Below are 27,010 nucleotides of genomic sequence, written 5' to 3'. Positions count from 1 at the left end.
TCATGATGCTATAGACAAAGTTGAGAAATGGTTAAAAGAGAAGGTGAGCTACAGTATTTATCACTAATGAATAATGAAAACTGCATATCACTGACTACAAAAATTTAAGATCATGTTATATTTTTCTCTTTAGGAAAGAGTATGTCCAACTAAGAACACAGTTAAATCTCAACTACAAAAAAGAAAAAGGTCTACGGAGGTAAGTTATTCCAGTTTTTTATCAATCTGCACATTTTGCTTTTGTAGTGCAAACACCTATTACTGTTTTATTTACAAATATATGTCAATGATTTTTACCTTATTGTTAATGTAACTACAGGATGAAAGTAAATCTGAGGAAGTGGAATCTAAAAAGAGGAAAACAGATCAAGAGGCACAATTAAGAAACACAGGTCAGTCTTTTTATCATTAAGAGGGTTCACAAAATAACTGCTTTTTAGTCACTCATATTACTGTACATTGTGGACTGTTCTGGTTTATATTCATTGTTCAGAACTGATCCATTATAAATACATACATTTTCAAAACTATGCTGTTTCATACTATTACCTTTCATAGGGGAGGTCAAAGTTTGCAGCATTTTGAGTGGAAAAACAAACGACTCTCATGTGGGATTTTTCAACAATCTGAGTTCCCGCTTTAAGCGTCTGAAGGAAGCTCCTACAGTGGATGAGAGTGATGTCGTTTTGGTTTTCTGTCCTATTGTCTCTCGAGCTGGAACTGATATTGAAGCAGCACTAAAGAGATTTGATGACTCTACAGGTGATTTATTTTATTACTATTCAAACAGTAATGCAAGACATTAGTTATAGACATTAGAAACAATACATTAGTTATTTCTTAAATAATCAGTGTAAAGATGATATTTTAAGGCAAGACTTACAACATATTTACCTTTACAGTATATTGATTTGTTTCCTTGAACAGCATCTAAGCTGAAAGTTCTAGTGGTGCTACATCACACGTTTGACAAAGAGAAAACTGTACCAGACAGCAGCAGATGTGTTAAGAGGAAGGATATACTGACAGTGGACTGTCTGTTCTATGAGGATACAGGATTACTGAAGTGTCAGAAGAATCAGGATGCAGTGGACAAAGTTGTGAACTGGTTAAAGGAGCAGGTATTTAACTAGACGATCTACACATTATGAATACTGCCTAAAATTATTTAAAAACATCAGGTCACTGTTTACATAGTAAGTTCACCTTTTATATTCTGCACAGGGGAAGAGAGTGGGATTTTTCCCATGTCAAAGTAGGTTTAAATATTTACTTTTACATAATAAGTTTAACCTATATAATTTATTCTTGGTTAAAGGTGGAACAGAGGATGTTTGTTTAATACATTTTTGCAATGTTACCTGAAACTGTCTTTACTAAATGATAAAAGACTATTTATTAGGCGCACTGAAAGTAATAAAATTAATATATGTCATCTGTGCATAAGGTAGGGCCTTATAAACATCAGCCAATCGTTGATGCAATCATCGCAATCGTCATTGGCCCTCTGGCTTGTCAATCACTGCCATTACGTTTCTTGGGAGAGACGTGCGCGCTCCAGTAACGTTACACGAGTGACGCATGCGCATAGCGCATGAAACTCCGTCTTAAGTTTCGGTTTGTTTTCATTTTCGCTCCTGCTTTCCTCCTCGAATCTGCACCATGGAAGAGAAGAAACCCGAAGGAGGACGCAAAAGAAAGAGTTTTTAAGTCGCTGAGAAGAGGAGAAAATTGTCAGAAGAATGTTATCTAACCAGAGTCGTTATTGGAGAAACATTTCAACACTGGAGAGCAAGGAAGGAACAGAGAGGTGTCAGACGCGCAGGTCGCAAAAATTCTCTTCGACAGGTAACAGTGATTATTCTTTCTTTGTGGAATAATTATTGTTGTACTGTTATTCAGGTATATCGACGTTGTTCTTGTACTGTAGTTGTAAGTGACCAGGCTGCTACACGCTAGTTGAAATGGGAGTAGCGTCGACTTATCTAACTTTACGTCTTATGTGTTTATTATCATATCTTTTCACATAATGAATCCACTGACGCGACACAGCATATGCCAGTGGTAAACAAACACTCGTGTTCAAATACTCGTGCACGAGTTATGGAAGGCGTTTCCTAGATATGAGCTGTGAAGGAGGGAGGCTGTTCTTGCGCATGCGCTTATTTAAAAAACTCAGTAACGATCTTTGGATTCTCAGTCGGCGGAAACATCCTTTTTTGCGCCTTTAAGTAATTTAACCTTTATCCGCTTTAAATAATACAGTAGGATACTTTTTAAAGGTTCCTTTCTTCCTGTGTTTTTAAAGCTTTGATTGTGTTTATGGTGCGCAATATACCATGTGTTCATGTTTCATGTGTAAAAAAACATTATTTTTCACACAATTGACTTATCTGTGTCGTGGAATTTTAGCCGCATCAAATAATACTCACTAGGAGTCAAAGTCAAGGATCACACAGACACACTGTATACAGAATTTTCTTTGTCTGAATTTAATATATATATATATATATGTATATTCTGCAGAATAGGCTCTCACCCCGTGGTGCTAGAAGTTTAAAAACCCAAAAGAGCCCCGATCACAAGGTTGAACATACATTTATAGTAAGATGCTGAAACACGTACAATCATCCGTTTCTACGTCATTAAGAAGATAGCCTTCAGCTGTCAGTGATTAAGAACATAAACATTAAACATAATCATAAAACATATGGTTTGTTTCTCAGAGAAGTCTACCGTTCCCTGGGTTTCTAACTTAATGATTCATCCGTTAAGCCCCCTCATCTTATCATATAGAAAAGTACATGTTGGTACATGATGTTTAAATCCTTGAACATTGTACTTGCTGAAAAGACAGAAAAAGCATAATTATGTGCGTTAGCAGAAAAACATGATCTCCATATGAATCACAATTTATGAGCTTATGATTGTAATTAAAAAATGAAAAATAGGATGAAAAATAAAACATAATAATATGAAAATAAAAGCATAATAAAAGTCCTCAACTACACTCCTCCCTTTTTATGATTTATTCATAACTTCATTTACTGTCATTGTTACGTAGCTCTGGTTATTACCCTTAACCAAAATGTGCATATAGTTCTGTGCAGTTGCAAAAGCAAAAATGCACACACACATAGTATGATCATGAACCTCATTTTTGAAAGAAGAAAAATAGTTCGTTTTCTTGAAGAAATTGAGCACAGTTAGAGTTGGGGTCGTGAGCCCTTGATGATTCCGGATTGAGCACAGTTAGAGTTGGGGTCGTGAGCCCTGAGCACAGTTAGAGTTGGGGTTGTGAGCCCTGAGCACAGTTAGAGTTGGGGTCGTGAGCCCTTGTTGATTAATTTCCTTTGTAGGTTCGGGTTTGGTAGGACCACACGGTGCAGTCGTGCCGAGCTATCCTGCTTTCTTGTTCGAATGAAATTATCTTAGTGTCCAAATTAATTTCTGGTCTCAGAGCTGGTGTTGTAATTACAGTTATTAAGGTGCATGTGTCATTCCGGTCACCCACATTAAAAATTTCGTGTGCGTGTGTCCAAACCAAACCCAGAATACTGGAGTCCTCCTCCAATACTTTGTGAGCTGTTGCCGTTCTCTCGTGTCGTTCTTCGTACAAACTTGCAGAATACAGGGGTCTGTGGCTCCCTCCAATGCGGAAAAGTGGTCCGTAGCATTCCACTAGTCGTCCTCCCTTTGGTTCACAACTTGCAGTCCCGGACCAACCCTCCGGCAATGGGCAGCGTGCACCCAGGTGGCACGCTGTGCGACCTTCACGGCGGTGTGGGTCGTCAGCAGAACCTGAAATGGCCCCTCCCACCGTCTCGCCTTCCAGGATTTCCTCCTCAGGTTTTTCACCAACCCGAAATCTCCTGGTTTGATGTTGTGCAAAGGTCCCTTTGCGGGGCGTGGTAGTGCTGCTTTAACCTGTTTTGAGATATTTTGAAGGATAGAAGGCATAGAAATACAATACTGCAACATGTCATTTTCATTTCGAAGGGTATCACCTGTCGCCCTGTGTGGCTCCCACCCCTTATGTGGTGGTGTACCAAAAAGTATTTCAAATGGGGACAATTTTGTTCGGTCTCTGACCCTCATTCTCATGTACATGAGTACCAGTGGTAAGCACTGAACCCAATTCAATTTTGTTTCTTCACACATTTTGCTTAGTTTTGCCTTGATGGTGCCATTCTCTTTTTCCACTGCACCTCCACTTTGTGGATGGTAGGCACAGTGATTGGTCAAATTGATTTGCAAAAATTTACCCACATCTTTCACCACCTGAGCAGTGAAGTGTGCTCCATTATCACTGGAAATTTTGTTTGGGACAACAGCATTTTTGTCACCCCAGCACTGTCTGCATGTTTGGTGGGCGTGGCTTCAGTCCACTTTGAAAACATGTCTGTCATCACCAAACAGTAACGTTTACCTTCTGCTGGTGTCAATTCAATGTAATCCATTATTACATGTGTGAATGGTCCCTCAGGAAATGGGATGCCCCACAGGTGCGGTTTTTACCCCTCTTGCAGCATTATTACCCAGACATATATGACAGTTTTCGCAAAGTCTCTGTGCTACAGGAGAAAAACCCTTTGTGAACCAATTTTGTGCCATGGCTGTCAGCATTCCTCCTTTGGACACATGGTCTAAGCCATGTGTCAACCTAGCAAAATGGGAATAAAAGTGTTTAGGTAAGCAAGGTTTTTGATTTGGACCCATCCAAGTCCCTTCAGGAGTTTTGGTAACTCCACACGATTTCCATAGAGCTATTTCTGTTGAAAGAGAAAAAGTTTGCATTCGTATTAATTACTCCTGTGCTGTCTCAGCTTCATTTCCTTGGGAGATCTGTGTAAGATAAAAGTTTGTGTTATTAGTCATGAGCGATGCTGGTTTTGCACATCCGGGCGTGCGTTTCCTCTGGAGATCACGTCCTGTCCGTTGGTGTGTGCTTTGCATTTACACACAGCTATTTGAGAAAGGAGTAAAATTTCCTCTAAAAGAGAAACAAGCAGTCAATGTAAATGGTTGTAGATTGATTAGTAGCAATTTTACAAGCTTGTGTTAGTGCATGCAATTCAGCCACCTTTGCGTGAGGTGGTAAGCATCCGGATTTCACTACTTCAAAGTCAGACACTACTGCCCACCCCATCCTATTCATGCCTCTGTCATCTCTGGAAGAGGAAACATCCACAAAATATGTGATGGTGCAATTAGGTATGGGTGTGTCAGCCAGGTCAGGCCTTGGTGTACATACTTCCCGTAGAGCAGACAAACAACAGTGTGGTGTACCTTCATCAGGTGTAGGTAACAATGTCGCCGGGTTCAGAACTGTACATCTTTCAACTGTGACATTAGACATTTGTAACAATGCACAGGAATAACGCAGCCACCTTGCTGCAGACAAGTGAGATGTGCGCTGTTCAAGCAGTATATGAGACACAGAAGGAGGGACCAACAGACGTAGCTGTGCGTAGCCCACAAACTCACTGCTGGCTTGTACTGCTTTCTCTGCAGCTGCCACTGCCCTGAGACATCACGGTAGGCCCCTGGCCACCGGATCAAGACGACCTGAAAAATATGCCACTGGTCTCAACTTGTCACCATGTTCTTGCAACAAAACAAATGTCATACAGCCATTTCTTTCATCCATCATTTGAATAAAAGGCTTTTTTGGATATGGCAGCCCCAAAGTGGGTGCCTGCTGTAATGTCTGTTTTAGTTCCACAAATGCCCTTTCAGCCCTCTCTGTCCATCTTATCTTCTCTGATGGTGCTAAAGGTTTTTCATAAATCATGTCATGCAATGGTTGTTGCATCTTCAGAATAGTTAGCAATAAAAGTCCTGCAATAAGATGTCATCACTTGTTTCTTTGTAATGGGTTTTGGTATGTTAGCTATCGCCTCTATTCTCTTTGGAGAAAGAGACTTACCCATTGGTGTAATTTCGTGTCCTAGAAAGGTTACTTTCTGGACAGAGCACTGTACCTTTTTTGGGGTTGACCTTGTGGCCCTCCTCAGCTAGATGAGTGAGCAGCCGTATGGTGTTGTCTGTGCACGACTGCTGAGTCGGTGCCGCCACCAAGAGGTCATCCACGTACTGCAATAAAGCAACATCATCATCCAACACAAGTGTCTGTAATGAACAATGCAAGGCGGAGTTATACATCGTTTGGCTCTCGCTATACCCCTCAAATTTAAAAGCAAACCAAAAACTGGCTATCAGGATGGACAGGAACACTGAAAAATGCATTCGGAATATTCACTATACTAGAAAACCACTGGCTGTCAGCTGCTATCTGTGAGAGAATTGTGTAAGGGTTTGGCACATTAGGTGCCCTTACCTGTACCGCAGCATTTACTGCTTGGAGGTCTTGCACAAACCTCCACTCTGTGGGCTGACCTGCATCTCTGACCTTTTGTACAGGAAAAATGGGTGTTCTCACAGGTGAGTTTGGGCAGGGAACAATTATCCCTTTCTCCAATAAGGCCTCAAATACTGGCCTTATTCCCTCAAGCACCTCCCTTTTCAGAGGGTATTGAGGTTTACATGGTCTGTAATCACTTTTTGGGGTGATAACTACTGGTTTTAATCAAACCCACATCATACTTATCTTTAGCCCACAGGTAATCGGGTACTTTGTCAAGAACCTCTTGCGGTAAATCAATGCTAGCACACGTCATGTGCGCTGATAAAATGTTTTGTGAATTTGAGTCTGCAGAGATAGCTTTCTGAATTACAACTCTCTCTCTCTCAGCAATGAAAAAAGAAACACAACTTCTCCTGTGTGCCGTTATCTGCTCTGAGAACTGCACGTTATCTGACAACATTTCCCAATCAACAGCCTCGCTGCAGGCCTTTGCAAATTCACCTGCTTTTTCCCATGGCTGACTGGTATTTTTTGCAATAGAAACATGGGGTACTGAATTTTCAACATAAAAAATTTGTTCTTGTTTTTCTGTCAATTTAACGAGTGCCACACACCAAGAGTCATTCCAGCATATGTGGGTCAATGTCAAACCTTCTGTTTTTACAGAGAACCATTTCTCTTCCCACTCTCTCTCTGTTGCCTCAGCAACATGAGCTGTACAATGCATATTATCAGCTGGAATGACCTCGCTGGTGTGTGGCAATCTTATCTTACCTTCAGCAAACAATTCTTCACTTTGAAAGGCCCATTCGTACACATTTAACATAGAGACACACATAGACAACATTCTGGGATCCCAACAAGAAATACTCAGGCCTTTGTTGTTACATAAGATGCTAGCACTCATTTTACACATCAAATCCCTCCCCATGAGGTTTACCGGACACACGTCAGATAAAAGGAACATATGCATAAACTCATTACCGTCATGCATACAACAGAGTGGAGCAGTAAATTCTTCCCTCACTACATGCCCCGTAGCACTCATAGATGAGTTAAACTGCCCACTCAAGGTGACAAATGGGAATTCATCTTTGCGTATGACAGAATGGGTCGCGCCAGAGTCTACCATAAATAACATAGCCTGTCCCTCAATCATTATTTCTTCGAGAGGCAATTTTGAGTATGCCTCTCGATCAATTTCAAGCGAAGCAAGTCCTTCATTGCACAGAGCACTTTCCCTATCACACACATCAGAAAAAACAGAATCAGCAAGCAGATAATATGGCATTTGAACCGCAGAAAAAACAAGATTGGACTTACCCGCCTCCGTACGATGCTCCCCTTCCCCCTCCGTGTCTCAGTCGCCCTTTTCTTTACACGCCGGCAAGTTTCCCGCGCCCGCTTGGAAATCCTCTGTCCCTTGAGTTTTCAAGAAATGGAAACATTGGGATTTCAGATGTCCTTTCTTCCCGCAATACCAGCAAATTCTTTCTTTTGGGTCTTCCGGCCACTGTTTTCCTCTCCTCTTCTCCTTTTCTTTCTGCTGTCCGTTGTCTCGGAAGCGTTGTCCTTGTGAAGAGAAATTGCGCTGGTTTTGTTGTGGCTGTGTCCATTCTCCTATCTTGGCAAAAGCTGAAGATAACTGTTGGTCCGCCTTTCTCTGCTTTTTTCGTTTGTCTTCATCTAGCAGGCGTTCAGCGTGCAGAGAATGTGTGACAACCTCGCCCAGTTTTCCCGACTCCCACCCGATGCAGGTTTGTTTTACCTTTGCTGAAATGTCAGGTTGAAGTCCTCCCAGGAACATCTGCTTGAGATAAGATTCCCATGATGTTACGTCTCCCGTGTTGATGTTTACTCCGTCTGGTTTCAACATTCCTGAGCATTGTTCAAATACGGTAGTTAAACGATTCAGATATTCTTCAACCGGTTCATCGGGCTTTTGCTTAGTTTGAGTCAGTCTCTGAGTGTTTACTGTTACCGGGTAGATGTCCTTGAGGGCCTTTGCAATTTGTTCCACAGCATTTCGATAAGGCAGGTTGTTGTCGTGGTTCCAGTCAGGGTGTGTGGGTGCGCTGTCATCAGGCCATTTCCCCGTCATTTACGTTCCCAGCCGGAAACCGTGTCTCTTTTCCAGGAACTTTTTCACTTCCTGGATTCTGGGTGAATAAGTTCGACAAAACTGAATTAAAGAGCCCCAATTATGCTAATAAATTGGCACGTTAGCACGTTATTGCAATATCCCATAGTACATACATGTTATTAAAACTTGAACTAATGCACTGTGAGTCTTATAAATTGCTTACATACCTCACCGATTTCCCACTGTCTGAAAAACGCTCGGTTTAGTTCCTGTCTCCGCCTCACAAAATGTCTAGTGTAATCGGATTGGTCAGATGACTACTCAACTGTTATTGGTCAGCTGGGTTCGTCGTGTGTTTGAAAGGTTACGGCCCCGACTACGTGTGGGTTGACACACGGTTCTGACTGAGAGTAACGGCCTCAGAGGCAACGTAAACAAGCGTTATATTTCTCTATAAACGATGATGTCTGTACTGCCTTACCACTTCGAGCTCGATCCAGAGAGTTCAGAAGGCCGTTACGATATAAACGATCTCCGTCAATGAATGCGATTGTCCTTAGGTCTGCCAGAATGCTAAACGAAGACGAAAATGTGTTGCAAAAACATCCAAAAGGTAATTATAACGTACTACATAACTATATGGAAACACCAAATGTAGCACATAGAAAGTATTTGTTGAAATGATTATTCAACGATTTCACTTGGTAATTTCTACATTATTTTACTATAGTAAAATGTATTATAAGACTGCTTACATACTATATTACTGTGCAAACTATATGGAAACACCAAATGTAGCACATAGAAAGTATTTGTTGAAATGATTATTAAACGATTTCACTTGGTAATTTCTACATTTTTATACTATAGTAAATTTTATTATAAGACTGCTTACATACTATTTTATTGTGCAAACTATATGGAAACACCAAATGTAGCACAAAAAAAGTATTCATTGCAATGAATGTTAGTTCTACATTATTTTACTATGGTAAACTTTATTATGAAAGAGCTTACTTATAAGTGCTATGTTTTTACTTATTAGGTTTTAAGGAGAATGCAACAGGTTCCAGGGCCTCTTACCTGCGTGATTCATCATCCAGGTTTTGCACAAATTGTCTAAATCCCTACACACAGAACATTTATTGTACCGACTATAAGCCTTTGAGGTTCAGGACTAGAGTAAGTTTTATTACATTTTTAAACCAATAACACTAAAGTATTATTATAGTAACAAAGTACCCAAAAGAACAAAAGATGTAACTTTAAAGAAAATATAGTAGTCAGTCAAAAAAATTTTTATTTATTACAAATATATATTTAAATGTTAAACAATATACAAATAAACATACTTTAGTAACCATATTGTGCTCTTCTCTCAAAAATTGTTCAATTCACTTCTTACAGCTATCTATTCAGATAAATGGCATATCAAAGCTTTGTCAGCTGGTGCTATTTAAGACGACACTTCAGGGTTATCATCCTGTCGTGTGTTGTTCTCCAGATATGCTTGGAGCTTCCTGATCGGAATGTTGGCTTCCGTCGACCCCTGCACTGAAGATGGCATGCAATCACGTCCTCCTTTGAAGGTCTGTCAAACTGTGATGCCAGGTCCATTGGAATCGGGGTTTCATTCAGCTTATCTTCAAATACCTCAGCAAACACAAGCCTGATCACATCATCCACATAACTGTACAAATATTGCAGTCAATAAATCTTTTGTTTTGATCATTTATTTCCCTGCTTCATACAGTAAGTTTTTAATTATGAATGTATTTGAAATAAAACATTACTGCTTACAGTATGTCACTTGTGTGTTTTGGGAACATAGCCTTGTACTTTCCCTCTCCTGCTTTTGTTACGGCTTGGTGACATTGTAATGGACGGCTGTAAGGTATAACCTGTAAAAATATAAATAAGCAATACATTTATTTTAAAAGTAAACACTACCGTACTTTATTTTAACACAGTTACTAAAATGCTTAAATACCTGCACAGCATTCCAATAAATGGGAAAGTCACATGTTTTGCTGCAAATCTGAAATCTCAGGCTACGGACGGCAAAGGCATCCACTGATGATGGTGATGTAAACATTGTGAAATGATGCTACTGCCTGGGTTCCTATTATTATGCAGAGAAAAAAACTTTGTCATCATCAGTTATACATTTAAGACTGGTAGTGGTTTCACTAGCTAAATACATCATATGTGTTACACACCTTTGCTCCTCATATGCCAGTCTGACTCCTTGTACTGTGTGTAATGATGTTGCATGTTTGCATACAGTGTAGAAGGATGTGTCCAGCTGCGAATCTAGGATATACACAAATAAAACAAACATGTATTCAGTCAAAAAGACATATTATAACAATAGAGTACAACGATTATAAATCGTTAGACTATTCATTAAAACGTTAATGTATTACATGGCCCAACATTAGCAACACACATTACGTGTTTACTTCGTTTCAAAATCTAAGAAAGCTTCAAGTAAAAACAACAGTAAAATACATATAATGTTATACAAATCATCTGTACTTTGAGTTTCTTGAGTTTTATCATGAGAACAAACTTTAACGGTAACAGTTTAGCTGGAACAGCTTAGCAAGTTTGTAAACACGTCTAAATAAACATCGATAAAAACGATAGTCTGCATAATTCAACATACACGTGTGTAAATATGGTACGAAATATGTTTATGAAATACATTATTACAACACAAAACAATTAGCTTGCAAGCTTAGCTCTAAGTTACATATAGATCTATATCTGAGCTCTACAAGCACATAATAGGGACTTTAAGCAACAGCCTCTGGTGGAACGGCAACGGCATTCTGACGTTGTATTGCGCATGCGCGAATTTAAATGCTACTTTGAGACGTTCTACTGTAACGTCTACTACGGGAGAACAGCTGATTTGCCGTAGTCGCTACAACGTGAGAGATTACGTAAATAAATGTTATGTTTTATGGCATATGACATTGTAATTGCATCAGTTTATGATTGTACCACAAATCTTTTATATAATGTGTTAAAATGTTTTACATTTAATCTAATTTAAATGATTTTTAAGTATTCAACGTTTTCAAGTATTGCTTAAATCTAGGTTTTTAGACTTATTTACATCATACAATAGTAAAAACTCCTCTTCTGACAAAAAAAATTGTCATTTAATGCCAAAAGCACTCCTTCTCATGTTTTTTAAATGATTTTTTTTGTATCTCAGTAAATGAATTAATGCCGCGTTGCGCTGTCCTGTTTACGGTTGCTTAGTGATTTTTACGTTCTTGGCTACGGCGGTGTGACAGCATACTTCCGGTCACCGTAGCCGTTCCATTACCAGCTGTTGCTTAAAGTCCCTAATGTTAAGCTCCGGTTACCGGTAACATAACTTACAGTAAAGGAATAATAAACATGAATACTTACAGCCTGTGATCCAGAAGTGCACGGTAATCCAACTTTCAGGAGGAGACGTCGCGCAGCTTCGGTTCATGAGAAGCAGTTATTGTGAAAACTCCGTGAACAACTTCTGACTGGATTTTTCCGGAACCGTAACATGATGTCCTCTGTGTAAGTCCATAAAGTGCTATTTTGCCCTTGCATCTAAAGAGACAGCGTCTACTCGAGAGATTTAATCGCTTAAATGATGAAACAAGAGTTTGCAAACAGGGTCAAAGCAGGGACTCCCAACCTCCGCCATTTTAGCTCTCTTCTGACTCAGCGCTCTCCACCCCCGTCTTTGAGGGCGTACCCAAGCGAAGCAGAGAGGGCTGAACTATGATAATGTTGGTCTTCTCTACGTCACTAATCCCAGGAAGTAAACTGTTGCCTACACTCCGAGTGTTTTTTGTAGTCCTCGAACGTTAGAGACGATAACTCGCGTCATCGTTTTCTTTGAGGTATGTACTTTTTGAATATCGTTAGCATGTACTAATACACACTTACACACAAAAGGATGTTTAAAAACGTGTATCTCATAATAGGTGCTCTTTAATTCTTCAGCCATCACTGTTCCTCCTACCTCAACAGGGGAAAAGTGTCCTCCCATCTCCTGTATTTCCTGCCATCCATAGGGCCTGTACACCAGCATCGGTTGACCTTCCGGTCCTGCGACTTGGATCATGGGCGTTTGAAGGCTGATTTTAGCTGTTCCTCTGGTGACTATCTGCCTCTCACCCTTTAGTTTAGGAATTGCCCCCGGTTCTTTCTTTATCTGAGGTTCCCCTTCATCCTCCTCTACCGTGGTGTCGAGGTCGATGATTTCTGATCCTGCTCCATGTGGCTGTTCTTGCATCTGCGGGGGAGCAGAAGGTGGTGGTTGTCGTGCTGGCTGTTGTATCTGCGGGGGTTGTTGAACTGGTGGAGCAGGTGGTGGTGGAGGGCGACGTTGTGGAGGGGGTTGGAGGTCATCGTCCAGAAGCGGTACCCTTGTGTATTGGAAATGTACCCCAGGTGGGGTACGTGCAGGTGCATAGGGAGAAGGAAAAAAGAAAGTTAGGTTCATCATGTAATGAATCTGATGTAGGAAAAACATTTGCTTAATGTTTAGCTCTGACTTAGTCTGAGTCAGTTCGTCCTTGGTCTTTATCTTACTCTGTGCTCTCATTTCTCTGCCATCCGCAGTGATCTTTTCCCTTAATAAAGTGAGTGCTTTTACACTCAGTGTTCCTTTAGGAGGAAAATTATACTTTTTCTCCCACATGTTCACACTTTCTAACGCCCCCGTGCCCTTTGATTTGATAACTCGAGCATATATGCCATTTTCCAGATCCATTGACTTTGTACTCCCTTTCGAATTACCCTGACCCATGGTCACGAACGAAATAACGCTTACCGTATTATCTATTCAGATGCCACCACAACGGTTCTTTTCCAGATTCCGTCAGCTTTGACTTCAGAACTGGTTGAGACTCTCCCTTCCCTTAGGCCTGGGGTACGGAGCCCGAGACCTCTCGTCTCAGGGTTGATCAGTCAGTCTCTCCCAAACCTTCTGGAGTCTACAGCTGTGGAATCCGCATCCTCGTCGCCATTATTGTCGTGGAATTTTAGCCGCATCAAATAATACTCACTAGGAGTCAAAGTCAAGGATCACACAGACACACTGTATACAGAATTTTCTTTGTCTGAATTTAATATATATATATATATATGTATATTCTGCAGAATAGGCTCTCACCCTCGCGGTGCTAGAAGTTTAAAACCCCAAAAGAGCCCCGATCACAAGGTTGAACATACATTTATAGTAAGATGCTGAAACACGTACAATCATCCGTTTCTACGTCATTAAGAAGATAGCCTTCAGCTGTCAGTGATTAAGAACATAAACATTAAACATAATCATAAAACATATGGTTTGTTTCTCAGAGAACTCTACCGTTCCCTGGGTTTCTAACTTAATGATTCATCCGTTAAGCCCCCTCATCTTATCATATAGAAAAGTACATGTTGGTACATGATGTTTAAATCCTTGAACATTGTACTTGCTGAAAAGACAGAAAAAGCATAATTATGTGCGTTAGCAGAAAAACATGATCTCCATATGAATCACAATTTATGAGCTTATGATTGTAATTAAAAAATGAAAAATAGGAGGAAAAATAAAACATAATAATATGAAAATAAAAGCATAATAAAAGTCCTCCACTACATCTGTATAGTGCTGTTTTACTGTCCTAAAAACAAGCGGATGTCTTCCTTGTTTTATGAAGTCCGTCCTTCAGAAATACGTAACAAGTTCTGATTAGGGTGGCCATTCGTGCCAGTTCCGCCGGACACGTCCCTAACATGTTTTCGGGTTCGTTCTCCGGAAGTCGCGTTGGTCGACCGCATACGTCATCAAGGTTTCATATTTCGGGTTTAATTTCAGAAAAGCAACCATTACATTTCAAGGTAAGAATGAAACTACAATGATTGTATGTTTTAAAATAAAAAAATCTTAATTTTCTGATGTATTTTAACTGAAATGTGATGACGTATGCGGTTGAGCAACGCGACTTCCGGAGAACGAACCCGAAAACATGTTTGGGACGTGTCTGGCGGAACTGGCACGAATGGCCACCCTAGTTCTGATTGTATAGTTTGTTTAGTGTGTTGTGATTCGACAGCAGCTTAGCTTAGCCTGAGCCATTTGAGCTTAGCTGCCGACTGACGTATTCCCGTGGGCGGAGTTTAGACAAACACTCTTGCTTTGACGTCATTAAAGCAGGAAGTAGAGGGCTATAGTCCAAACCGGCCGTTCACTGCTTTGAAAGGGGAATTCTGTTAAAGAAAATATATCACCTGGCAGTGAACTTTGAGCTTTATCATTTTGCATGTGTTATTTATGCTCTAATAGCAACATTACACACTAACTAAAGTTTGAAAAATGGAATCAGGAAGAACGTGACCTTTAAAGGTCTCTGTGTTTTCTCTGCAATATCATCGAATGGTCAGTAACACTGTCCATTTTTTGAAACAGACAAGTCGCCTTGCAACAGATCATTTATTTGGCCTCTACGTTGGCCATATTTTACAAAGGTAAAACATTACTGCTGAATATTAAAATCTACTACTCTAAAAAAATGCTGGGTTATTTACAACCCAGTGTTTGGTCAAAAATGGACAATCCCAAAAAAACAGCATTTTGAGTTGAAACAACCCAGCATAGGTTAAATTACAACTCAACGGGTTGGGTTCATCCCTTTTGACCCAGCGCTGGGCTAAAAACATAACCCAGCACTTTTTTAAGTGTATGTCTGCAAACACACCTTAGGGTAACAGAGCAGGTGTTACAGAACATAGAATCACTGTTTTCAAACAGTATTATGGTGTCTTTCGGAAAAAAAATTGTCACTGGGGTGGTACCCTCAAATGTACTGAATAAAATCTTAACGAAAAGAAATCTAAAGTCTTGATAATACTGAGTGCTTGATGATACTGATTATCCCCGTCTAAGCAGCTATACTGGATGCTGCTACACTTACAGTTATGTAAAACATTTCACATTCATTTGTGTTGTTTGGCAGAATAAAGACTAAATCTCTGTAATGGCAGAGTAAACAAAACATGTATTAGGTGTCTCATTCATTAACAATGTAATTTCTCTCCACAGTGGATGAAGCCTGGATCTTCAAGCGATAGTACGTTTATTTCGGTTCAGTTAATGCTTTAAATAGATGATTCGTAATGGCACAATATCACAATAATAATTGTTTGCTTTGTAGATCATGAGTGATTAATAAGGACACTGGAGGATAACACTGAGGATGAACACACATCTGTTTCTCTGCATAACAGTCAGGATGAAGATCATGTGACTGACAGCTTTATACATCAACACTCATTACTGCGGAGAATAACATTACCCCACAAATTTTAGCTATCTACTGCTACCTACTAATTTTTGTGTGTAATAAGTGCCGATATCTTAAAACAGGAAACACATCTACAATTAAACACTTATTGGATGCAACTGTCTCAAATATTGTTGTGCTTAAAATATAGGAAGTAGTCCAGTTTAGTAATATACATTTACAAATTAAATGACTTCATAATGCATCAATCATGGGTATAGTCAAATGGTGACCAATGCCTCGTGTAAATGCTTTGACTTATTAAGGCACTGTTAATCTTGTAAATCACTGTAAAATTGATTTTTGACATTAAACAACATAAACACAGCATATTATATGGTATACTTATGTTTGAGGTGAACACAATCATTATGCTGGAGATCATTCACTGCTGTAATTATTACCAACCTTTATTTCCCTGACAAACAAGGAAAGATAATGAGTTTGGCAAACTATTATGAATTCTAAGCTTGATGATGCATTATGATGTGTGTAATATGATGCATTATAAATTCTAAGCTTAAACATGTCACAGTTCTCTAAACTAAAAGATGACAAAGGCAGGGATTACAGAAACTTACAGGACTTTAATGACGATAGACAGCAAAACACGATGACAAGGGTACAAGCAGACGAGATCAGACAATGGACAGGCACATGAGGGCAAACTATAAAGGGTGAGTGATAATGACAAACAGCTGTAACTAATGATGATAATTAACAAACACAGGTGAGACTAATTAAAGGTAACTAACACAAAGAGCAACGATGAATAATGATAACAATGAACTAAACAGAACCAAAACCCTGACAGTACGCCCCCTCCCGGTAGGCGCGACCTCGCGCCGTAGATAAACAACAAAAGGGGCGAGTGGGAGGGAGCAACAAACAAAAAAGAAAGTGTCCAAAAAAAAACTGTGATGAAAGGTGAGGGAAGGTCTAGAGCAGGACCCAAAGACCAGACGAGACGAAGCCCCAGGGTGGAGACGCTGGCGGAGGGCGCCAGGGTGATGGAAATCTTTTAGTCCCACCCTGGGGACAGATGACGGCGTAGACACTTGAGGTAGGATCCAGGGCGGGGCCACGCGAGCGGAGAACCCGGGGGAAGCCGAGGATCCGGAGGGACGGGGCGGAGCTGGTGGGTCTCCCGACCGAGACGCAGGAGGATTCCGGAGCCATGAGGCGGAGCCAGAGCTAGGGAGTCCCGTGGTGATGTCTTCGGGAAGGAGGAGCCCAGCGAGCCGGAAGGGTGGAGTGAGAGACACACAGGGGAACGAGGAAAACCCGGAGGTGAGGGCAGGACGACGACTGACCAGGGGCGGAACCAGAGGGGTGACCGAAGCCTGGTGACGTCGTAGTGGGGACGGGAGCTGACGGAGAGGAGAGAGGAGAGACCCGAAGCGAGGCCGCTGGTCCGACGAGCCGAGGCGACCTCTAGGTCTCAGGGAGCGGGGGAGGAGAACTGGAGAAACCCCCGAGACAGTGGGCAGAGAGGCACACCTCGGCTCCGACGAACCAGCGCCGATGACGCGCTGAGGATGAGCCGAGGTGTGACGCTGTGTCCGCTGACGTAGCTTCGGATTGGCTGGTGCGGGAAATCCAAAAGGGAAACCGGACGGGACCGGCAGCGCTGACCAACAGCGACTTACGAGGGGCGGGCTGGACGGAACCAGTGGTGACGATGAGGGGTGGGAAATGTCCAAAGCACAATCTGAGCAGATGTTAGAAACCCCAGGGACCGTTATTGGCTCACCCTCAGCGCCGGGGAGATGGACGTCCTCCCTGACGTCATTTGCAGCTCCCGTGGTGGCACCCCGGAAACTCTGGTCACGCAACCTGGTCAGGGGGAACATCCGGGGTTTCGGCGACGCTGGGCTCCGAGGGAAGCTCTGGCTCGCAGGTCGCACTGCCGGGTTCTCCACCTGCGGTGGGCAGGAGTTCCGGGTAGGGTAAGATCCGTCTGGTCTCTGGGGGTGGCGATGGTCCGTTGGACTGTCCGAAGTGATCGGACGGTCTCCCTGCTCCAAACCGAGTGATGTGTTCAACGAAAAATCCATAAATAAACTAAAAACGAAACTGATTATTCGGAAAACAAAAAACTCTAGCTTGAAACACGGAGGGGAACACTAACACGCCACAAACGTTTGGTCTGATCTTCTGTCACAGTTCTCTAAACTAAAAGATGACAAAGGCAGGGATTACAGAAACTTACAGGACTTTAATGACGATAGACAGCAAAACACGATGACAAGGGTACATACAGACGAGATCAGACAATGGACAGGCACATGAGGGCAAACTATAAAGGGTGAGTGATAATGACAAACAGCTGACTACAGGTGAGACTAATTAAAGGTAACTAACACAAAGAGCAATGATGAATAATGATAACAATGAACTAAACAGAACCAAAACCCTGACAAAACATTGTTAAATAAAGTACTAACATTTTCCCAGGAAAGCCAGCACAAGTGTTGACAAACTGTGTTTCAGTGCCTGTTTGGTTCGACATACATCTTTGCTTTTAATTTTCTGTTACATTGATAAGCTTGTTTTTATTTTATTATGTTATTTAACATAATAGACTATGCATTGTAAGCCAGGTTAAGTTTTTTTTATATTTTTACATAAAATTATTAGTGTAGCATTTTATGCATCTATAGCTTATCTTGAAGCATATCAGATTCCATGATCTAAAGGGATAAAGATGAGCATGATTATAAGGGCTCTAGTCACACAGGATATAGTCCAGCCAGTGATGTAGTCTATAGGTGTGTCTCAATCAGCTCCCTTGGTCAGTAGTCAGGGCACTGATCAGGGTGTTGGACATTTTAAGGGCTGTCTTAACCGCAAAATCTTTCAAGTGCACTGGAACATTCGTTCCCTAAAAATTCCCACAATTCAAAGCAAAAACCAGTGAGCATCGATGGTCCCTATGTTCCCATCCAGTTTTATGCACGGATATGTGAGAGAATAATGACATCGTTTTTCACAATGTACTGTTTAAAATTAAGTCAAAGAGATGTTGGTTTTGACGGTTGTTGATGAGTAACAGCTTAAAATAATCACAACGTGCTTAAGCAGCCATGTCACAGGAGAATAAGTGAACAGTGTCCCAATGTCAAGTAAGCTAGGGTCCTTAACCAGTGCCCAAACCTGTGTACACGCAGAGGTGTCATGCCCAATGAAACTGAGGGAGCACGTGCCCCCTCGGTTTTTTGAGCCAAATGGATTTTGCATGCAACCTCAAAATCAAAGAAGCGTCTATTAATCTGTTACTTGTCTTTTAATCTGTTTAATATGCACAATTTTATCATTTCTGTGCTGCATCCTTGTCACTTTTCAGAGATTTTTGCCGTTTTGATACTGTTTTGATCATGCTACATTATTATGGCGGCAGGCGCTGCAGTCAGCGTAGCCGCAGATGTCAGCGTCTGAGTGCGCTGCACAAGCTTTGCTGTTGCTGCTGCATTTGGCTATCTGAAGAATTAAAACGTGTAAGAAACGCTAACAACATTTCCAAGCCCCAGTATGGTAATGTGTAGTTAACCTCCTCTGTGTAGAAAATGTATGGTTTTAAGTGTGACCGTCTCAACGTTATATTAGTAGAGATTTCTAATATACCCCAAGGTTCATCAGAGTTCGCGGGGGCACGGAATCACACATGCTCACATATGGTAAAATTTAATGCAAAAATCCGTTCCTCTAATAATTGTATCTAAACATATTTTTTTAAATCATTATTGAACATTAAAATCAATTATGTGGCTATAGCTTATGTCATTTTCATTGTTTATATACTTTATGGTTTCAAAATTACATTAATTTCATAGGACAACGCAGTTGTTGTACAAAATGCATTAATGACACAATTAAACAAGTCATTAAACAAAACGTAAATAAACAGTCCTGATATCCACATACTCAAAGCACCACTCACCCAGGATTTTGAGGCTCTGGGGCTTTAGCAGGCAAATCATGATTGTCAGAATTAGGGATGTCGATTAATCTTCGATTAATTGTCGATAAGAATTAAATCGATAAAAATTAACGATTGTCGACAAACAAGCACGTGTGTCCGGCGCCTGCGCAAAGCACATACACAGCTGGTGAAAAAATTAAACAAGCGCGAAGAAGTTAAACTAGCCATGATCACAACAATGCTTGATGCCAAACACTCACTTGGGCTTTATAACCTCATTCGAGACGAGGCTGGCTGCTAACGCAACGAAATAGCATCTGCAGAGGATCTGAGAGGGTCCGATGCCGAAAATCTAAACACAGTTAGGATACTGAAAGAAAAGACCCTCTTCAGGGAAGCCTGCAAGATTAGCATAGCAACGCTGCTAACGCTGCTTTACACAGGGAAGGAGACCAGAAGCCGTTTTAATAAACAGATTAAAATGTAAAACTTACATTCTGGCAAGAAACTGTTAAATGTAAACTGTAACTGACTGTCGTTACACTCTGAACGCCCACAACATATATCATTGATCATCATCATTACTGGCTGAGGCGCTACACGCTAAACGGATTTTCTAATGGAAGGTTGAAGTCTTCATAATAAGCATCTTTGCTGAAAGTACGCCGCAGGTCTAAAGCTGAGGTGACGATGGGAAAAATGCCCTTTGTGTGCTTCTTGGATATAATTACAAAAAGTGATGTATCAACGACTCAGAAAGCAAGGTGAACAACTAGAAAAATAACACTTGATGATAATGAAAACTTATTTTGTCATGGACGCACGGACTTTCATCCGACTGTGCGGAGTGCCCGTTATGAGGCGGAGTTTACTGTGTCTATAGGGCTTGGGCGCCGCGTTGCATTCTGGGATTTGGCGCCATGTTGGTGGCCTCGCGAATGTAAACATACAGCAAGTTGAACGAGGAGAAGCGGCAGAGTTGGGAGAATTAAAAGAAAGAAAAAAGATGTTAAAATCCGGAAGAGGATGTGGAATTTACTGGAATACATTAAACAGGGAAGAAGGGACCGGTATGTGGACAAAATCGGAACTATTAACGGTTTGGATCCATATGAAAAAGAGTGAATAAAGAGCCTTTTAAGATAACGGCGTGGTTGTTGTGAGAGCACGATTTTAAGCCAATCTGTAAGCAGAGTCACGTACGACCTAGCTTCACAACTAGCTTAGTTAATGCAGCAGTTTTTGCTGTCACAGAGGGATAGCAACAGAAAGATGAATGTTGAATTTTTCTCGTATTTTGGGCGAGTAAACCGGGACATTTCCCTTATGTTCAATGTTGACATAAGCTATATAAATTAATATTCAGATGTTATACTTCACTGTCGTATATATAAATGTCATTTATATGTCATGTATACACATTACTGAGGGGTTGAGGTTAATGTTTGGTTTCCGATATTGAATAAAACATAATGAAGTTTTGTAAATTACTTTTTATGTGTTACTTTATTATTAATACAGCAACGGTTTACCATGGTTGAAAAAATAACGACAAATTAATCAAATTAAGACACACGATTGAGAGAAAGTGTGTCTATAAACAGAGTGCAGCATGGAGCGCAGCAGTAAAGGAGGCTATCAACATGGCCGCCACGACAAGTAATGACGTCACGACGCCCAAGCCCTATTAGTCATTATATTTCATTACGAGATTCAATTGATGATTTTTATCAAAACACCACCTACATTGACTCATTTTACAATCCCACTAGCATGTTATTTAGACAAAATAAAAACTTTTAATTCGCGTGAGGAAGCTGGCATTTTTACGCACACTTTTATGTCATTGGCTATAGGGAATGTGGATTTGACGTCACGCGGTGTTGCATTATGTGTAATCCGCCATATTTGCAGGCACGCGTCCTATCCCGCTGTATTTGAGTTCATGTGTTGGAGGTTGTTTTTGTATTTTCTGTCGAGATTTTAATAAACTTCGATATGTTTGGTCAGTACTGCTCGATCAAGCAGGTCACGCGATCGTTCAGGGAGGAAACTGAACAACGGAATACGTTTTTCCAGCTTTTATTCGTGGAAAAAACAAAGGAAGCCGGTGCAGGAGCTGACGAAAAGACGCCGGATCGCGTGGTTTGCCTGCTGCAATCAGGAGAAAAACGTTTACTTTTCAAAAATAAATCCCTGCATCAGCGAGAGTGTGTTCGCTGCATTTTCAGTCATTCAGTTTGTGATTAATAAAAGCAGAACCACTTAAATTGTCTTGTTATATGCTAACACTGTCAAACTAACTTGCAAATGTAAGTTATTGATTGATTCATTCATTCATTTCTGATCACCCTAAACACATGAGTTATAAAAATAAATATTTAGACAATTTTGACGATTGTAACACATATTTTTTATTAAATGCAACTGCTCAAACCCTCTGCTTGTGAGTCTTTAACTAACATAACGTTAGCTAAATATTTAGCATTTTGTTTGTTTTAATAACTTGGCCAAAACAGAAGTGCCATCTTTTGAACATGTGTTGATTCATCGCACAGAATACAACGGAGAAATTCTTTTATAGAATCATTAAGATAGGTATTAACACATTGTCAGTAAATAGCTGGTTTGCCAACCATAAGACTCCAAAAGAAGAAGTGTCACCTTACTATAAGCTTGAAGGGATTTATAGCTCTTAAACTCCTGCAAAGTGTAAATAAAGTCCTGCAAAAACAAGGTAATTGACCAAATATGTAAGCGGAGGTCCGTAATCCAGTCTTGGGCTGCTAAATCATATGGATCTATGTTGTTTATTTGTCCAAATAAAGTTTTTTGGCAGTAGCATTTAGTTTCTCCCGATAGGGTCCCTTCTCTTTTTCTTTCAACTTCTCGTTTTCTTCCGTTCTTCTTCAATTTTACCTAGTTTTAGCTTAACATGCCCACAATTAAATGGCATAGCGGTCGGCGGTGCCGCTAAACATGGCGCCCACGTCCCATAATGCAACACTGCGGTGGCGTACATTAACATTCCCTATATGTCACTGCTGTAATGGCTTATTGCACTATTACTGTTAACGATTATTCAATTGATTGATCGTTAATTTAAATGATCATCGAATATGGGAAATTGCATATTTTGACATCCCTAGTCAGAATCGAAACAACAAGTATTTAGTGAGAGCCCAATATCATGACTTTATGTCATGCCCTTAAACTTCAAAAGCTGTGGTTTGGGGTTAGGGTATAATTTATGTTTCTGTAAGCTCAAACAGAAATCTTACTACCAAAAGACCCAAAACACTTGGGCACTTCAAGTTTTTAACAATAGCTGGGTTTCCATCCAAACTTGAAGCAATTTTTTTTTAATTCGCAACAACAGAAAAGAAAATAATGGGAATAAGGTGCGATGATAACCTAGTAACCAACCAGTGGCGGCCAGTGACTTTTTTAACATGTTTAGCCCATTGTGTGTGGCTTGTCGTCAAAATATGTGTTCGGCTCATCATGTGAGCCTATATACATCACACGTCATGTCAAAATACATGCCTGTTACAGACACTTCAAATGGGTTTATGATAAAAGAGATCCTCATGTTTGCCAGATACTCGCATAATCTCATGTGTAATAAGAGTTTAGTGTTAAGTTAGTTAGTGTTTTGTGAGTATTTTGTGAACGTGAGCATCTCTTTTATCATAGACTTTTTTTAAACCGGGTTTGCAGCAGGCAAATTTTTTTCACATGATGCATGAGGCACATAGGTTCACGTGACGCAACGAACATATATTTTGACATGACGAGCCACACACATGAAACTCAGAACACATATTTTGAACTCGCGCCCCTTGAATTTTTTCTTCTCAGGACCATCCAAAACATTTTAAATGGAAAAATGGGAAAACAAAGCTTTTAAGGCAAGACTAGACAACACTGACATCTGTTGGTTATTTTATTATTTTTCTGGATCATTCATTAAGATCATTGAAAAAACATAATGTCTAATAAGCATTAAAAATGTGACTAACCATTGGTTTATTATATAGTGGTTGATAATGGTAAAACAGCAGATTATGAAATATGTGAAGGAAGTGGTCATACTGTATGTTGGATTATAGCTTTTATTAAATTATTCACCTTTATCAATTTATGTATTCCTACCACGTGCCATCTTTCTTATTTCCATATTGTTATACAAATATGTGACACAACTAATTTTGCTGTTGAAATGTCATGCATTACATTTAATGAATACAGAAATCACACTATGGGATGAAGAGCAGCTGCAGCACAAACACTTTACAAACACCAACTGTAAAGTTACAGTTGAGATGTATGCCCCCAATATTAAATTAATTACAATGTTGTTACAATGCTGAAAACTTCTTGGTTACGTATGTAACCTCCATTCCCTAAGGGAGGGAACGAGACGTTGTGTCGATGAAGTGACAGTAGGGGTTCGACCTTGGAAGACTAATTGCTCTGATTCTCTGTGTAATGGGCCAATGAAGATTGGCAAATTAAATATGAATGGAATTTACATACCATGACTCCGCCTGGAGATTCGGGTATAAAACTAAGGCTGATAGGCGATTTCATTCAGTTTTATTGCTGAGGAGCCGATCCAGGACCAGCTGGTCAGTGGGAGTTCAGCGTTGTGGCATGAGGGACACAACGTCTCGTTGTCAAAGAGGAGCTAGCAATGCATGCCAGGGAACTTTGCATAGGTCAATAACCATCCAGTGCACAGGGAAAGTGAATCATACCTAATGGGACAAAAAATGGTTTCCACAAAGGCATGATGCCAACCGGACACTTGGAGGTCTTGGAGAGACATGCGGAGAACACAACCTACCAACAGAGTTTGGAAACAAAATCAGAGCCAGAGCTACACAGCGTGGAGCAAGCATGACATGGGGCGAGGGTATAACCCGCCCAGGGAAGACCCAAGGTTTACAAAAGGGAAACCGAATGGGGACATATAAATCAGGATCGAAAGAGCGGACAGGACAAATTCTGGGAACGATATGCCAATGAGATGAGTGACATGGCTATACATACTTTAATACTTTGTTTCTAGACTTCTATTAAGTTTTTTCGACGTGTGCACCATTCTTACCTCTCTCTCTATCTCTCATCTGTACAGTAATGTCAAATGATCCTGCGCGAATGCGGGTTCTTGAGGTTCTGAGTGAGACGCGGAGCAGCGTCTGAGCACATGGTGACAAAAACGATCAACGCGTCATTTAAATAAAGCGATAAAAACCCGGTTTTGTCGTGGGTTCCTTGCACGCACGAGCGTGAAGCCTATGAAATGAAAGCACGTCAATGGGCTTGTTCGACTTCATGCGGCGCCGCAACAGCCGGATGACGTCAAACTACCGCGAGAGTGATCCGCGAAATAATACGGAGGAGTTTGCTTTTAAATCGCTCTCGCGGAACTTTGACGTCATCCGGTTGCCGGTTCTTGTGGCGCTGCATGAAGTCGAACAAGCCTATTCTCTTCTCATCAGTTCACACACACACACCAGAGCAGCGCATACACTGGCGCGGAGCAGAGTGAGACCTTAATGGATTTTAAACCCTGCATATGTATCCGAGTCCTGATCGGGAGGTAACGTCCGATTCCGATCGAGTCTGAAACCATGTGATCGGGGCCGATTTCCGATCACGTGATTGGAACGGGACATCCCTAGTCTCAAGATAACGTGAACGGGAGCTGGTCCGAGTTCAAGGCACCCATTGGCGATCCCCAACCCTCTTGAGCATGATCAGGAGGGCCATCTTCTGAGAGAGGGCACTAAGCTCGAGTGATACAAAGGCTCAAAGGGAGGCTTCTGAGGTCCAAAAAGATATCAGCAAGGTCCGAAGAGGAAACAAGGCTAGACCTAAAAGACTAAACCTCCTAGTGCCTCGGAGGAATCTGACAACCAGATTGTGGTTCCCTACAGATTGCCTGTCCAGTAAGACATGGTTAGCCAAAATGGCAGCCAAGTGCCCCTTTGGGGGTAGAGGGAGACAAAAACCGTCCAACCTCTCTAGAGAAAGGTAAGCACAAGACACCAGACATCTCTGTGGGCCCTCAGCATGGGAGAAACACTAGGTCACAAAAAGACGTCATTTCAGGTCATAGAGCTGCCAAATAAATGGGAACTCAAGACTTAGTGAGGACATACACCACAGCCGACAGTAGGCCATCTAGTCCTTTTGCGTCCCATCCAACGGCCAGACATAAATTCCAGAGGTCTGGGTGAGGGTGCGGAATCATGCCCCCCTTAGGAAGGAAGGTCCTTCTTTAAGGGGACCTGGCCAGGGAAAAATGGTCGCCAGGAGTCTAAACTCCATGAACCATGAACAGATGGACTGGAAAAGGGCCACTCTGCCATTAGTACACATTGAATAACCAGAAGAGATGAAACAGCTCACTGTAAAATGTCATTAAACATTAGGGTCAGATATTAACTGGAGTATTCTATGCTGAGGCGAGTCTCAGACAGAAAATACCACAGTAAACAACGGGAGGTATCCTAGGAGGCCATTGAGCCTCGTAGAACTGACCCAATCTCAGTTGAACCACCTATGGTTGGAACCACCAGTTCCCACACCATAACCTGCCATGGAGCAGAATTGCTGCATGGGTAAGGTCACCTATGAGAAAAAGGTAGAGACCCAAGTCTCAGCTGGTTCCATAAAGAAAAAAGGTGATGGGCGAGCTGCAGTATGCGGTGAACGCATAAAACATCTTGGCGGTTCACATACGTCACTGCCGACATGATTTTGGGATGAACCAACACGTGCTCACCCTGAACCAGCGGTCGAAAAACCTCATCAGGGTGAGCAAAACCGCGAACAGTTCAAGACAATCCAGAGATTGCAGACCCAAAGCACACAGCGCCCCAGCCCGTGCTTGAGGCATCAATAGGACCATGACGCTTCTGCAGACTCGCTTGAGATACCATGGTCCACAGAAGCTGATGTCTGCCACGGACTGATAAAACGGTGGCAGGCTAGAGAGTAGAAACCCTCTGTGTACCGTGATGTCACCGTGAGATTCGGTCATGAGGCCATTGCTGAAGCAATCTCATATGCATTAACTCAAGAGGTACAACCATCACAGAGGATGCCGTATGACCCAAGAGCTCTAGGAAGCCTCAGTATGGCCTGGACACGCTGCTCCAACAAACGTGTCATTATGATGACCAAATCCAACTATATCCTGAGAAAAGAAATGCTCTGAACAGGAGAGAGCTGGCTCTTTTTCCGGTTGACTCGAAACCCCAAGCGGTGAATGTGCTAAAGCACTAAGTCCCAGT

General features: G+C 41.3%; 1 protein-coding gene and 3 long non-coding RNA genes across 7 annotated transcripts in view; 3 read left to right on the top strand and 1 right to left on the bottom strand.

Moving 5' to 3' along the window:
• Positions 1–27,010, top strand: part of LOC129439929 (uncharacterized) — a 112,370-nt gene that overhangs the window by 1,395 nt on the left and 83,965 nt on the right. The window lies entirely within an intron of this gene.
• LOC141358854 (uncharacterized) lies at positions 1,222–16,303 on the top strand. The gene is made up of 4 exons (XR_012365344.1): positions 1,222–1,255; positions 14,908–14,966; positions 15,541–15,568; positions 15,653–16,303. It is a non-coding gene; the product is annotated as an uncharacterized lncRNA (long non-coding RNA).
• LOC141358907 (uncharacterized) lies at positions 9,006–10,039 on the top strand. Its single transcript, XR_012365430.1, has 3 exons — positions 9,006–9,063; positions 9,496–9,632; positions 9,955–10,039. It is a non-coding gene; the product is annotated as an uncharacterized lncRNA (long non-coding RNA).
• LOC141358906 (uncharacterized) lies at positions 9,951–12,446 on the bottom strand. 2 transcript variants are annotated; one of them, XR_012365429.1, is made up of 5 exons: positions 11,877–12,446; positions 10,670–10,763; positions 10,441–10,572; positions 10,251–10,351; positions 9,971–10,140 (listed from the first exon to the last, which is right to left on the bottom strand). It is a non-coding gene; the product is annotated as an uncharacterized lncRNA (long non-coding RNA). The 2 variants fall into 2 exon arrangements; XR_012365428.1 differs by having other exon boundaries at positions 9,951–10,351.

This window comes from Misgurnus anguillicaudatus, chromosome 22 (assembly GCF_027580225.2).
Source record: "Misgurnus anguillicaudatus chromosome 22, ASM2758022v2, whole genome shotgun sequence".
NCBI lineage: Eukaryota > Metazoa > Chordata > Actinopteri > Cypriniformes > Cobitidae > Misgurnus > Misgurnus anguillicaudatus.
The sequence above is the reverse complement of the archived record's forward strand: the minus strand, read 5'-3'. Positions and strand labels throughout refer to the sequence as shown.